The following is a 16,904-nucleotide window of genomic DNA, read 5'->3' on the forward strand; positions in this document are numbered from 1 at the left end:
ATATATATATATATATATATATATAAAGAGAGAGAGAGAGAGAGACATAAAGACATATAAATATGCACTTAAAAGGACAATTTATTTATCAAAAAAGTAAAAAATGTCACGTACTGCTCAATATCTGAGCAATCATAAAGTTGGTCTGACATAAACTGCATCATTGTACATAGTCCTATGAATCTTATCCTAAGGTAAATGTGCGGCTCATGAATATGAATTAGATCACGTGACATGCACCCCACTGATTTGCTGAAATCGAATCAGTTTTAATTAGGTTACGTGTCCAGATGGACCAGAAAGTTTTCCTAGTAACATCAGAATGACCTAATTAATATTCAGTAGCCTATTATTACCCAAATATAATCACCTCAAAAACTGTTTTACTGATTTTGCCTTCAAGAGAGTTGTTTATATGATGTAAGAAATTAATGGATGAATAATCAGCAAAAGAATGATTATTTGAAAACCAAAAACAAATCACAGCTTTCAAAGCTGGATTCATATGCACAATTTTCTTCATCTAAATACATGTGCAGCAACAATTTGATTAGCCACGTCACATCTTCATTTGATTGAATTTAGCCTAAGAGCACAAATGTGAGCTGTGGAGATTGACTGATTGTGTCTATGCAAAATAGAGATGTTTAAAATGGAGAGAAAGGAGAAAAATGCAAGAATGTCATACCAATGTACAATAACTACCAGAATTATTCCTAATAATTGCTACTAAAGTTTCACAATCTCATAGTGTCCTTTAGAGGTCTGGGGTCCAAACACAAAGCATGAATTCATCAGATGTGACAAATAATCCATAGAGATGCCACAGGCGCAACTCTGCAGTCATATGAATAATAACATATGAGTGCAGCATTAAATAATGTCTGAAAACCACTTATAATAATATCTAGGTATTAAATTGCATATCCACTTGAGCAGTTAGTCTTCAGGTCATGTTCACAAAGTAAACATGTTCAGCAGAGCCCCGGGATATAATATATTCTTTATAATATGTCACATAGGTTATACATTATTGTGTCTAGTAATAACATGATACTCAAAATAACTTTTTATGTTATGATAGAGGTTAGTATAGTATTTATAATTACCAATAAATTCTAAGACATGACACAATGCATTCTGTAGTCTGAATATAGTGTGATGATGCATTTCAGTTGTCATTCGCATCATAAATCTGGCAAAGTGTTTTATATTTTCATTTAAAAAAAGCACATTTATAACACTATAAATAGTATTGTATTACCTTTGCATCAAATTACAAAAAACTAGTTAATGCTGCTGTGAGGGTGTTTCTAATACTCATTTCAGGGGTGGGATATAATATTAGTCAGCAAGTGAACAGTCAGATCTTGAATTTCATGTGCTGGAAGCAAGAAAAATGGGCAAGAGAAAACATCTGTGACTCTGACAAAGGCCAAATAGTGATGGCTAGACGACTGGGTCAGAGCATCTCCAAAATGCCAAGTCTTATAGTGTCCTGATAGGCAGTGGTGAGTGATGCCGTGATGCACCTAAGCTAGACCATCTAGTCTGATCACACAGAAGAGCTGCTGGGGTAAATTGCTGAAAAATGCTGGCCATGAATAAAAGGTGTCATAGAACACAGTGCATCATAATTTTTCTGCGTATGGGGCTGTGTAGACCGGTCAAAGTGCACATGATGACCCCTGTCCACTGCAAGTAGCGTCTACAACGTGCATGTGAGTGTCAGAACTGGACCATGGAGTGATGGAAGAGGGTCACCTGGACTGATGAAACACGTTTTCTTTTAGATAGGTGAAGGCTGAGTACATGTGCATTGTTTACCTGGAGAAGAGATTGTAGCAGGATGCACTATGGGAAGAAGGCAGGTCGACGGTGTTCTGAAATATTCGGAAAAATAAAGAGTATTTTCAATTTAATTTAATTTAATGTGTATTTATTTATTTTGCCATACAATAGAAGTCAATGGGGTTCAAAACGGTTTGGTTCTTCAAAATATCTTTTGTGTTTTGCAGAAGAAACTCACACGTTTGGAATGACATGGGATGAATAAATGATGCAGTGGTGCAAAGTATTTGAGTAAATGTAATTAGTTTACTATAAATTACTGTATTTAGGTATCTTTTTGGCTACTTTGTAGTTTCAAGGTATTAGCAACTTTTATTTTTTACTTGACTACACTTTGAATAAGTATACTGTATGTACTCTTTACGCCAATACATTTGAGATGACTATAATGCAATTACTCCTAACTTTTTCTGCAGCAGTTTATTTCTGCTACAAAAGAAGTGATATCGCCATCTACAGGGCATTGAAGATACTATATCTTGTGTGTTTTGCCCTTACTCACCCAAACTTAAGCCTTCTATACACTGCACGATTTTAGCAATCCTATAAGATCATTGCAGATCACACTGTGCGACATGGATCTAATAAACTTGGGTACGACGTGTGTAGACTGTATGCTATGACACCTATTGACTTGTACGATACGACACACGTTACAATAGAAGAATAAAACATCATCAGCATGCGGTAGTGGTAAACAAAAAGAGCATGATGAATCACACTTCGACAGTTGTAGTTTTTGTGTGTGCTGAAAAAAAGTGGAAGCGGCGAAAGAGGAAGGGATAAGAGCTTGAGGTAAGTAGGTTTATGTTTTAGCGCCATGTCGTGTTGATTTCATGTCGCATTTTAATTGGCTGGTCAGTAGACGTGGGTCGTAGCAGCAAACACACTGTGCGATGATCATGCTGTATTTCTGACACTGTCAGAAAATGATTGCAGGCTATCTTTGGTCGCAACACCGTGACAACGGCCGTCTTTGAAGCTCGCTCACTGTATGGCATAGGACCACTGATTAGGCGCCACAATCACAGAAATTGCCACGATTGTTTCATGATGCATGACGCCAAAATCATGCAGTGTGTCTCAGGCTTTACCAACACAACTACTTCACACGAATGTGAGTCAATAGCTATGTTTCCATCATGAGAAACGAGTGACGGAAACGCCAAATTTTGAATAAAAATCCCTTAATTCGCAAAAAAGTTTTTACGCTCGCTTGTATAATTGCCTCCCAGAAATGTCTTACACGACTGCGTTTCCAAACAGCAGCATCCACCTCCTAAAGCAATGACCGCATTCATTGTGTTTCGTCTGCTCGCTCTGAGGCACAAGTAATTTATTATATATGAAAATTATTATATTCTCCTACTTTTCTTAGTGATTTATAGTGCCAGTTTATCAGGAAGTGACGATTTTGTTCTCTTTGGCTGTGTCCGAAATCGCCCCCTATAACCTCATTCACTATTCCCTACATTAGGTCACTAATTCAGTTCACTAGAAGGAGTGAATGAAAACGAGTAGTGAATTCGGACACTGAGTGCACCGGGCAGTAGTAAGATTAAATGATTTATCTTGAAATCTGTCACGGAAATGATGTATAAACCCTAATCAAACAATTTAATAATCAATTTACAATGAATTTATACCCGTGTTGTACATTATGCTGTACGCCATGGATGAGCGCTTTGTAAAAATGAACGGATTGATTATTCAGCTGCGGGCGCCATCTTCTGGCGAGATGCGGGAATTCATTCTGCGCGTGACTCTCACGGTGCATTATGGGCATTCTCTAGCCGTTGAGCGTGCACCAGTTGTACACTCGTTTTTGCAGTGCATTGTGGGATTGAATGAGTGCACTCGAGAACGTCCACTATGGTTTCGGACACCACTAAACATGGCTGTTCCCTCAAATAGTGCCCTATTTAAGGGTATAGGGGGCGATTTCGGACACAGCCTTTGACTTGTTGGATGGAAACGATGCTTGTTCGCAAATGTTTTATGCGATATTGCAGTTTTACGAATAAGTTAAATTCGCAGCTTTGGATGGAAACCCGGCTAATATCTGCTAAGGGGTAATTAAATGTAACAAATCCTGTAAAAATTTATTATCTTTTATTGGAAAATGTAAAAGTTATTGAACTTTGATAATTTCCTTATGATAGATCTACATTTTATAAAAAAGTCAAAGTCAAATTTTTGGTTAAACCGTATCTGTAATATGGCTAGAAAAATTTGCGCTTTGTAAACCCATTTATCAATCCAAAATCATTCTTTGAGTCTGAAAAGACGTCAGGAGATGAATCACACATGGCTTTGTCATGAAATTGATGTGAGGATGTCAGAATTTGAAAAGGATTCTTGCCTTTAATGTTTGATTTTGGTGTTATGAAATATTCTCCTTGTAGCACAGAAGGTGTCATTCAGTCTGAGGTGAAATCAGTGAAGTGCAGGTGTGTGGAGCAGAAGGGAGCGGACGACACTGCAGGTGTTTCTGCTTGCAAACCCTGTCCACGAACACAAATCACAGTTTGACTAAATTAACCAATAGACTGCTTTTGCATGCGCAGCCTCGTACACGCTCATGTTTTCGCGTTTGATCTCTCTGTCTGCCTCCGTGTGCGTGTGTGTGTGTGTCTGTGCGTGTGTATGTGAATTGTATTTGAGTGTGTTTCCTGGGAATGGAACTCTCTGGAGGGAATGCTGCAACTAGAGCAGAAATACAAGACGAAATGAGATCATTGGTCTGCGTGCTGATTGGCTGTCGAGATGAAGGCCGGTTCCAAAGCCAGTTCTTGCCTGATTCTCAATCTACAAACACGCCGCCACAGGGGAGTGCAGAGGGGTACAACAGAACGTCAAAGCGAGGAAGGGAAAGGATTTGGATTGATGTTTCATGTCTGGATATATAGTCACAGGGCTACAGAAGCATGAAGCCAGAGGAATAACTTCACCTGTGCTGAAAAGTTGTGTTTAAAAATATATTTTCCTGAGTGGAAGGGCTCACAGGATACACCATGGTTTTCTGAGGTCAGATCTGCTCTTCACAAGCATCGATTGGCAACTTCTGCCTTGAACTCTGGACTAACAAACCTCAATTACTTATGTTCTTGTCAAAAAAAAAAAGTTTTAAAAGAAAAATAACAGGATTTCTCCCATAATTTGGAACCTGTTGTCACAGGGTTAAACAAGATTTCTGCTTTTGAATCAAGTACACATGGCTGGATAACTGAAAAAAGAAATAAATAAATAAAACCAAACAAAAAATAATTATGTTCTGTTTCAGTTAATGCAGTTGGATACAATTTTTATTAATCAACAAGCCTTTTAAACATGTTGAAAATATAATACAAAAAAGAGAAAGAGTAAAAAGGATCTATTTTATGGAAGCTTAATTGCATTAATTTTACAACTTAATTGCAACGACTCTGTTAATTGTTAATTAATTAAGAGTTAATTGGCTTTTTCTCGCAATTGAGAGTTTATATCTCACAATTACATTTTTTCTCAGACTCGCAATTTTTATCTCACAATTGCAAGTTATAAATTTGCAAATTTTGAGTCTACATCTCACAATTCTGACTTTTCTCAAAATTGCAAGTTTACGTCTCACAATTCTGACCTTTTTCTAGGAATTTGTGGTTAACATTTCACAATTCTGACTTTTTTTATCCAGAATTCTGATTTTAGATTTTGCAGTTCTTACTTTTTCACAATTCTGCCTTTTTTCTAGAAATTTTGGTTGTACATTTCACAATTCTGACTTTCTTATTTAGAATTCTGAGTTTAGATTTTGAAATTCGGACTTTTTTATTCAGAATTCAGAGTTTACATTTCTGTCACAACAACCTTTTTTTAAAAAATATATTTTTGTTCTATGGTGGAAATAAGCTTCCATATCCAGTTCTCAATCTATACTACACACACACACACACACACACACATATATATATATATGCTGGATATGGAAGCTTGCTATATGTGCTATATCTATCCATATCTAAAAAATACTAAAAAAATATCAACAGTATTGGTAGCAGTAAGTTTAGTCAGAAATAAACTCAAATTGGCCTTATTTTCTGAACAGGTGGATGCTCTTTTCTCATTCAAGCTCTTCCAAAAATCGGATCAGCATTTCCTCAGGATTCCTTTAGGGGTTTTTGATAAGGGAATTTGTGTCAAGGTTTATTTTGGTTTGTTAACATGGTTCATGCTCACAACAACAGCTTCAGTGGATTCTCCACAAGCAAAGTTGAGAAACAGTTGAAGTGAGAAGCATTCCTCAAGGTGACCTTGAAACTTCATATTGTCTCAGGTTTCTGACACACTGATCAGTCATCAGACACCAAGAGGGACAGATCAATGAGTGTCAGAAGAAAACAGCACCCATCACTGACCTCCCCCCTGAGCCCTCATATGAAGAACACATGGCACCATCAATACTGTAGACCTGGAGCCGTCTTACTGGAACATACTGGCTGGCTGTTGCTTCTATAGAGGACTGTATATGGACAAATGCATTCACTTAGCTACTGAAATGGCTTTGCTTTTGATCAGAGGCTCAGCTTCAGAAGCCAAGAGAGCCTCATTCAGAGCACAACTGATGCAAAGAGCTGCAATATATTTATATTTATATATACAGTGAACTCTGAAAGTCTGAGTCCACACTGAAATATCAGAGATTTAAAACACAAATCTCAAAAAATAAATATTTTAGGATTTTGAACACCCCATGTGTATATATACAACTAGAACCCCTGAAGAGATGTGTGCTTGCATGAACTTATACATGAGAAAAAACGGTAACACTTTAGAATAGGGAACACTTATTCACTATTAACTATGACTTTTCCCTCAATAAATTGTTGAGGGAAATTAATAAATTAATTAAAATAAATTAATAGTTAGTAAGGTAGTTGTTAAGTTTAGGTATTGGGTAGGATTAGGGATGCAGAATAAGGTCATGTAGAATAAGGCACTAATATGTGCTTAATTACTACTAATAAATGGCTAATATTCTAGTAATATGCATGCTAATAAGCAACTAGTTAAGAGACCCTAAAATAAAGTGTTACCGAAAAAACTGTACTTGCAGATAATATTAAAGGGATAGTTCACCCAAAAATTAAAATTCTTTCATTAATTACTCACCCTCATGTCGTTCCAAACCTGTAAGGCTTTCGTTCATCTTCAGAACACAAGTTAAGATATTTTTTATGCATTCCGAGAGCTCTCTGACCCTCCATAGACAGCAAGGGTACTACCACGATCAAGTCTCAGAAACATAGCAAGGAGATCGTTAAAACAATCCATGTGACATCAGTGGTTCAACTGTAATTTTCCGAAACTACAAGAATACTTTTTGTGCCCAAAGAAAACAAAAATAATGATTTTATTCAACAATTTGTCTCCTCCGCATCACCGTAAAGCGCCATTTTGGAGAGTATCACATACGTAAACAATGTATGCTGTTCTGTGTAAGCAGCACTGTACACGGATATGCTGTTTGCGTTGTTTACGCTTTGATTTGAACGTAAACAACGTATCCACGTACATACGTTGCATATGTTGTTTACGTATGTGATACTCTCCAAAATGGCGCTATAGGGTGACGTGGAGGAGACAAATTGTTGAATAAAATCGTTATTTTTGTTTTCTTTTTTTGCACAAAAATATTCTCGTAGCTTAATAACATTACGGTTGAACCACTGATGTCACATGGACTATTTTAGCGGACAGAATTTGCATTTTTGGGTGAACTATCCCTTTAATTAAATAAAAGGTCACTTTAGTGATCTTACAGAGAGATACTTTCATAACTATTTTTCTTAACAAACTTAAGTATGCTTCTAATATTGTTTTATGAGTCTCCTAAAACAGTTTTAAATGCATGCAAGGTCAAAAAACACGATATTTTTCTCAAAAAATAGATTTAATTTTACCTCATTTCTAAATGATTAGTAAACGACTCGTGCGAAGCAGTTCAAAGAATCAGTCTCTCTAAACCCCTCCTTTCCGTGAGCCCTCACTGCTGTGATTGGTCAGATGGCGCAGTCCTTTGTGATTGGTCTACCGCGTACAGAGCGTGTCGGAAACGAAACGCCCATTGGGAATGACAGCCCTGGAGACTTGTCAATACATAGAAAAGATGGCAACGATTGTACCTTACCAATTCGAGCCGGAGTCTGATGATGAAATGGTTGAAGTGGCTGATCGACAAGAGACTGATTCGCAAGCACGACTGGAGCAGGACGTTTCTCAGTGGTAAGTGTCAAGTGTTAACAAGTTTGTGGTAATTATAAGATGTGATAAAACAAATTTACTCTCACAGCGTAGGATACAGCATCTTATCGACATGATGTTAACCACACGGAAATTTTACTGTGTTTGTGGGCGGGCAAGTTGGCGACGTAGAACGTGGGCAGACATTATGCAAATGTGTTACTTCGTGACGTAGAGCCGTAACAGAATAAGATTCGAATTCCTGACGACTCGTTTAGGCGATTGCGAGCCGACTCTTTTTTTTAATAGACGTTAACTTTATTTATCGCGCACTGTCGGCTTCACAACTTTGCAGATAGTTTATGTTCACATACAGCTACATGACGCACTGCATGAAAGGTAATATTCGAAAAGGCATAATAGGGGCACTTGAAGTCACGATATAGTTAAGTAATATCACTCGAGCAACAGTGTTGTTTTCCCGAATATTAGCACGATCACAAATTAATTTATTTTATACAACAGTTCAACAAACAATACGTTAGTATTAAGTGATTTACAATGAAGTCACAATATTGTCTGTTTTTGCTCAGTTTCACCAACAAAAATTTTTTTAACAGCTAGAGTAGAACATTTGTGCGTCTCCGAGCAACGCTGTGTGTTTTGTTACTAAATGAAGATGTGTTTTTGAACAAATCATTTGAGTAAATGATTTAATAGCCCATTTATAAAGACAGTCACTAGCTACGTTTCTAAACGAATCAGCCGTTTTAAACAAATCTTTTAAATGAACGAGTCAATGAATCACTGATTAGGACAGGGACTTGCTACCACCTACTGGTGGTTTTAGTTTCATATTTATTTATTCATGACATGCTTAAACCAACCAAGGTACTATCTCAAAAATACACACAATAAAATATGGTCTAATATCATTATCAATAAATAAATAAATAAATATTGAGATACAATTTTTTTTTTTAATATTGCACACTCCTAACATAACACTTTCCCTAGTTTTCATGAAAATTATATTGTAGGTTGTATGGTTAATATTAATGTAACTGTGAACAAACTAAGGTTTAAAGGGGTCATATGATGCTGCTAAAAAGAACATTATTTTGTTTATTTGGTGTAATGAAATGTGTTTATGATTTTAAACATAAAACTCTGTCTGCATTTGTGATTGGAGAAATGACAAACAACAAGTGCTACTCTACTGCCCAAAACTCGCGTTTGAATCATCAGTGGCAACGAAAAACACAGCAGCCTAGCGTGAGGGGAAGCCCCGGCTTAGCATGCTCTGAGGCCGGGATAGAGTGAGCTGAGGCGGGCTGGTCTCCGCTTTGTCCACGGTGAAAGTTGATGTATTCCCTCAGCGACCAGCACAGATCAGCTCTAGGCATGACGAAGCGGATATCGTCCTCTTTTGGAAGACCAAACAAAGTAGTTTCGCTTTCACAACGAAGCACACAGCGTCTTCAGGACATGGCTGCAGCGTCAACAATACTACAGCGAGAATAAAAGTTACGCCTTCTTTCTTTGCGTGAACATTTGGGCGGCGTTATGCAAATCTTCCCAGATCGTGACGTAGGTATGTGGGGGCGTGTTAGAACGAGCCGTTTTAGGAGGGCATGGTTAACTCTTAACTTTTATAAAGAATATCTCTTTGGTTTTGAGACTTTAGTGTTTGCAACTTTACAGATCTTCTTTATGCACCAAGAGCTTGTAACACTTCAAAGAGAAAGGAAAAATTTAAATCGCATCATATGACCCCTTTAACAAATGGCAATTCGGCCCACACAAGGGGACATTTTCCGTCCCTCAACCTAAAATGAGTTTGACACCCCTTCATTAGATGTTGAATTAAAAGATCGCTGTCTAAAGACTGACTTTTGGGGGTAGTTATAAAATGGTAAAAACCATAAATAAGTTTGTTGAAGGCTGCTGGGTTGGATGTGGCTTGTGGGTTGAGAGGCTTGGCTTTTGATAATGAACAATATACAAAATGGTGTCCTGCAGCTTGAGGAACAGAGGCATTGAGCGGCAGCAGGTGTTGAGTAGTTTAGCCCAACTATTTATACAAACTGATGATCTGAAAGAGCCGCTGCATTAAGAACGCAGTAAAAAGTTTAGGCTGTACAAAGCAGGTACTCACTCATGTTAGGCCCACGTAGGCATTGATATTCATCTCTACACAAACACAAAGTCACCTTCAGCAGGCTTTTCTTTGTTACTGTAGTAACAACAGTGTAGTGCGTTAAATATTTACTATGTCTGAGCTCGATTTAAATTCATTTAAACTCCCAAAGACCACGACTCACAGCCAGAGCTTCGTTTTTGGTCGAGCCTGAGGCCAGAACGCACTAATAATCAGGAGTTATTTTTATTTTGCCTTTGTTTGAGTCAATAAGCATTAATAGTGTATTTTAGAGTACATGTCTTCTCATTTTTCTCATCGATAGAGATATAGAAATCTAATTCACATCACTCTTATGCAGGAAAGAAGTGGCTTTATAAAGATGTTTTTCAGTGAAGTTATGAAACAAATGTCTTTCAGTCACCAAGGCCACGTCGTGCAGCCAGCTTGAGCTTGTGTTCATTTGGCATTTCTTGATGAGAAATCTGATGTAATATTGTACTACTTGCTACGTATGCATATTTTTATATGCATTGAAAACTTGTGAGTTTACAAGAGAGTATTATAGTGTATTGTTTCTATGCAGTGAACGGTGAAATTCCCAAATTATTGCGGCATTTATTTTATCATCTAATCAGTAACCAGTGGCAGTGTGACAATGACAAGCTCCTTTTAGGGCAGATCACACTCGTTTGAGCAGCTTTGACAGTGTTGACATTAACAACAAGCGTTTTTGCATCGGCAGGCTTTGTGTCTTTGATGAGAGTCTGATGTTGGTGAAATGTCATGGCGGAGAGGCTTTAAACACATGGAGGGCACAGGTCAAACGCAGAAGCGCTTCATCTGAGCAATCCTCACGGGGATCCGTAATCCAGGTAATGTCCTTATCTGTCCCCGATCATTTCTGATTAGTTCTCATCTGGGAAATCACACAGCAGCCGGATTCCACGTCCGGCAATCAGGATTAATGTCAGTTGGAATATCAAAATGGACTATGATACTTTTAGCTGTGTGCTATTTGTGGAGATGAGCTCTTGTGACAGCTGACTGAAGCATGACACACAGCAGCTGTGACGAAAGCATGAAGATTCTATAAAAAAAATCATACATTGTAAAAGTTTTGATGTTTTTTTTTTGTCACCTAATATCATCTACAGGTGATAATTTATTTTATTTATATACTAATAAAATATGATTTGCATGTTTTACTTTATTTCCATGGCAATACCTATATTTTCATTACTGTGATGCATGAAAATATCATTCTCATGACTGTAATGTGAAAAAAAAAGTATTTAAAAAGGTATTCATACACTATGTTTGCATTTATTTCACACTCAAGAAATATTCCGGCATAAGGTTTATGTATTTGAATTGCATATGATAAATCTATCTATTTGGATTACAGTTTTAGCATGAACAAATTAATCTGATACATATTTGTCAGGCATGCATAAATGAAACAGGTAAGACACAGGTATTATTTCTGTAAAAGTATTAATAAACGGAGTCTGTTTTAAATGCACAATAACTAGGTTTCTATATTTATCATAAATAAATCCAATTTGTTTCAATCTCATACATTTTACCTGAATATTGCTTGTTTAATAGCCATATTTTAACCATGTTCATACTTTTTAACTGAATACATTTAATTTCATTTTCACAATAAACAGATTTATGCTGATTCTAGGCATTTGAATAAATGCATTTTGAAAATATGATTATTTAAATAAAATAGTTTAGATGCAAATAGTCAATAAACTAAATAGTCTTTTTTTTGCAGAAATCTTACCTGTTTCTTACCCATTTTATTTATATATAAACAACAAATATGCATTATATTAGGTTTATATATATATATATATATATATATATATATAAAATTTTCAAAAATCATGTTTTTTTATTATGTTTTTATTGTGTTTTATTGTGTTAGTTAGCTGTATTTTTTAGTTATTTTTTTAACCTAATCAAAATAACCCAACTGCAGTTTGACTGAGATTAATTGGAATGCACAATGAAAAAACATGATTTTTGAAAATTGTTAAAAATGGAGTCTGTTAATAGCCTAATCAAAATAACCTAACTAAATTCTATTGTTTTAAAATGAGAATCTAATGATAATTACCTCTTGCCAATTACATTACACAATAAAATAGAAATAAAACATCTGGATGCAGTACTGTAATGAGAATTTAGGGGGATCTGAGCTTAATTATCATGAAAATATCGTGGTGCTAAAATAGGCTTCATTTCCATTTTTTACATGTTCATTTGCACTGTTTGGTCTTGAATCTGCCATTACAATTGACCTAGTCATGTGTTTGTGAGACCAGCACTGTTATATACCCGAACTGAATCTAAATTGGGTTAACTTGATGTTCTGAGGGTGAATTGAACATGAAACAGAATAGTAACCACACAAGCTGTTTTGAACAGAACACCTAGGGTAAGCAACAAACTTCAAAAACATAAATTATGTAAGGAAGGAAAATAAAAAAGCAAAGATGACATTTTTGGAGACGCTGGTTACCGAAGAAGGGATGAGCAAGAGCGCTTCGTGGGCTGTGAAGAAGGGCTTGTGCGGAAGGGAGGATATGATATTCATGTTTCATAATTTAATGAGAGTTGTTGAGCTGAAAGGGCTTTTGTGAGTAGTTTTTCATGGAACAGGATTGTTGAGCGGAGACTCTGTGTGCCTGGAAGAGGTCATCCTCCTGCTCCACATTCTCTCTGACTGTAATTACAGAGAAACACATGTTAGCTGGCCAGATTTTCACTCACAGATCTTTGTCTGAGGGCGGAACCGAAACTGTGGCATTTTAATTTGCCCCCACCACTGTCAAACTTGCCCTTTTCCACATGGATACAGAACTGTGTGTGCTAATTACTAGTTCATACTCGGCCACTCTCAGCTTCAACACAACCTCTAGGCAACAGCGAGAACTTGTGCTCCTTCTCCGTGCTGTAAAGTCCCGCTTAGGGAATGCATAATGAAGGGAAATTATAATTAAAACCGTGGCCATGATTTTTACAGCATTTGAAATAAGACTGTAGTTTCACATTTTTAACCTCACCATATGTGCCCAATGTATAGTGTGCATATCATATTTTATTTAGCATTATTTTAATCACAGATGATGTACCAAATATGCTGTGTGCTTTGTGATTTAGGTTAATAGAAGATGGAAAAGAGTTTTTTTTCCCCCTGTGAAGTATATATTTAATAGACCCTTGTGAAAAAGAAATAGACTTTTGCATACGGAAACAATATACACTTTAAAAGAATATCCGCTGGAATGCCACTCTCTCGTGAACACGCGTAAGGCAGTTAGTGGAAGCTAGAGATTACAGTTTATAAAGTTTTAAATATGGATATTTTCTTACACAAATGCATTTATTCGCTTAAGAAGATCTTTATTAACCCCCCAGAGCTGTGTGGAGTATACTTTATGATGGATGGATGCACTTTTTTGGGCTTCAAAATCTCAACACCCATTCACTGCCAGGACATTTTTTATATAACTCCAATTGTATTCGTCTGATAGAAGAAAGTCATATAGGATGCCTTGAGGGTGAGTAAATCGTGAGCTAATTTTAATTTTTGGGTGAACTATCCCTTTAAATGCAATTAGATCAACTTTAGAGTGCTTTTTGGATACTTAAGTTGGACTTATGGTAAACCAAAATATACACCGTAAAAAAAAAATATTTTTGAAGTTATAAAATGAAAACAAACAAAATAAAATATTGGAGTAAGTTTTGCAAGAAAATACTTTTACAGTCTTTTTACAACATTTCCAGTTTAATTCAATTTGACTTGTTTCTTTGTAATTAAGTATTAGTGAAAACTGTTTCTACACCATTTTTCAGTGTACATTCATGTCAATTATATTGAAACTTGTGTCATGTATTTAAATATATCTGTGATTACAATTAAAATACATCAACTTTAAATATAATATTAAATCAAGTAATTAAAAAAATCTCTTTATGTGCACTTAATGTGGCCTTTCATTTCATTAATATTGTATTATGTATACAGTTCAAAAGATACAGTTTAAAAAATACTTTTAAGATTTGAAGTACACTACAAGTGCATATTCCATACAATGAAGCACTTTCAATCAGTATAAACCTAATGTTTCTTCTTTAATTCCCTGGCCAGTGTTTGCAGTTTGAGAAACTCTCAAGATCTCTTCTGAAGCACTAAAGGAGACACTTCTCAGTAGTGTGTGATTAATGGGGTTGTTTACTCAGGAGAAATTTCTGAGATTAATGAGACGCAAGCATTAATAATTGCTTCTCAATTTACCATCTTTCATGGGAGAAAAACTGAGATAATATAAAGCATCTCATTTGTGATGCTTCTTTCCTATGGGGCGGCTGCAGCTGAACCCAACAATAGCGCTGCCAGATACTCACGATGCTTCATCAGTATCTTCCTCCTGTCATTTCTTTTTTTATTGTATGTGTAATTCTGCCATAGTTAAAGCACTAAAGCAATTACAATGTGACGCCTTGGGAAAAGGAAACCCATGAATTAACGCCAGTGACAACCCCGAGAGTGCAAATTAAAACAGAGAGCCCCGGAAAAGCACGACCTACATTGCTCTACTCAGAATCCGCAGATTTTTTCATTTCCACCTGGCGTCTTGCCAGGATCAGGATTTTGCAGCTGTTGGAAGCAATTTGATCTAAAACAGAGGACCGGAAAAAACGTCCATTTATGTCTATTCAAGGCTTCTGTGGACGCCAACAAAACAGCACAGCATCTCACTTCCATTATGAGAAGAAAATCCACACAACTTCCCAGAAAACCCATCTTCTGTGTGATCTGAGAAGTGATAACATGATAAGAGTCTAGACATGTCCAGAATAGAGACACGCACACAAGACAATTTCATTACAGGTCAATCCAGTTATATTTCACTCTGTCAGACTTTGTAAGTTGCAAAGCACACTCATTCACTAGAGAAGAGTTCAAAGACATCAGAGGTGCAACATAGAAAGGGTTTGAACCCACAACCTATCATATGAGGTTTTATCCACAACAGCCAAAAGGGTCTGGCTGCAGCTTGGCGCTTGCACTCTCAGACTCACAACAGCTACAGCTGTGCCAAATGTCAAAGAGATATGGCAGTTTGAGACCAGGCACGTGACTTCAGGACAAAAACCTGGAAAGTTATAAGAAGGTTTATCTGGTTTTTAACATTTATTTCTAAAGATAAATGGACTGTGCCAGACTTCACAAGTCTCAATAAAATTATTGCAGGGCTTTCAAAGGCTCCCATTGCAGAGGAAAGACAATAGGGGAAAAAGAAAACAGCAGCAGGGCAGCATCTACAGCTTTGAATAGACACTGATATTTCTATTAGAATGAATTGAATGGAATATTGCATTAATGTGTCCATTTGTTCAACCATATCGCCCTAGTTTTAACCCCAACTCATGATGGTAATAAAATGAGTAGACAATTAATTATGAGCTCAGACTGACAGGTTAGGACCAATCATGTAGAGATGGATTCTTTGTTCCATTTCTGAAACAAACACATTTTTATTTACTTATGGAAATTATGAGACCAATGATTCATTAGAAGATTTGTCCATTTCTGGCTAATCCACAGAAAGTGTTCTATATTCGCAGGCACTTATTTGGTTTGAGGATTAAACAGTTGATTTTTTTTAAGCAAGTACCCTTTTATAATCATATTCAGATAACGTTGGTTTATAAAAAAGGGGATTAACATACATTCCCTTTCAAACGTTTGAGGTCAGTGACAATTTTCTTTAAAAGAATACTTTTATTCAGCAAGCATGCATTAAATCAGTTTAAAAGTCTCAGAAAAGACATTTATAATGTTACAAAAATTCTGTCTTTTGAACATTCAGTTAAAATAAAAAGGATCACGGGTTAAATATTATAATTTTTTAAATATTTTTATATTAATAAAAACATATTAAGAGAACTTAGAACTGTTAATTCTAAGAAAAGTTTCTTATCATATCCTCATATTAGACTGATTTCTGAAGGATCATGCGACACTGAAGACTGGAGTAATGATGCTGAAAATTCAGCGTTTGCCCTCATAGGAATAAATTACATTTTAAAATATATTACAGTTTTAAATTGAACCTATATTTCAAAATATTACTGTTTCTAATGCATTTTTAATCAAATAAATGGAGTATTGTTGAGTATAAAAGATTTCTTTCAGCAAAAATCTCAAACAAAAAATCTTCCCAACCCTAAACTTTTGAAAAGTAGTGTAAATTGTGTCAAAAATGATAACATCATTTAATGCCAGACATGTGATTTTTTTTGGAGGTTTAATATGCTTTTAATATTGTAGGCTATTTCAAAAAGTATTAAAAGAAGCTGATAGAGAGCACACTGCAGATAAACAGAAATCCTGTTTACCCTAACGAAGAAAGTGAACTGTGTAGCAACTGTAAAAGATTCAAATATTCCTCAAGGCAGAACTCTGATGTGTGGTTTTCAGAATCATTTATTGGGTGAAGAAGGACATTCAACCGTTCCTTCATGCTGAACAAAATCCCCAGGTTGCTCTGTATACGAGGAAAGAGAGATTTCGCATTTTTTGGTCTATTATTTTCCTCGCTCTTGCCAGTTCACGCCGTGGTCTTACATTAGGGGTTGAATCCTTGAAAAACCCACAAAGCACAGT

This window comes from Sinocyclocheilus anshuiensis, unplaced genomic scaffold (assembly GCF_001515605.1).
Source record: "Sinocyclocheilus anshuiensis isolate Anshui unplaced genomic scaffold, SAMN03320099.WGS_v1.1 scaffold229, whole genome shotgun sequence".
NCBI classification, from domain to species: Eukaryota; Metazoa; Chordata; class Actinopteri; order Cypriniformes; family Cyprinidae; genus Sinocyclocheilus; species Sinocyclocheilus anshuiensis.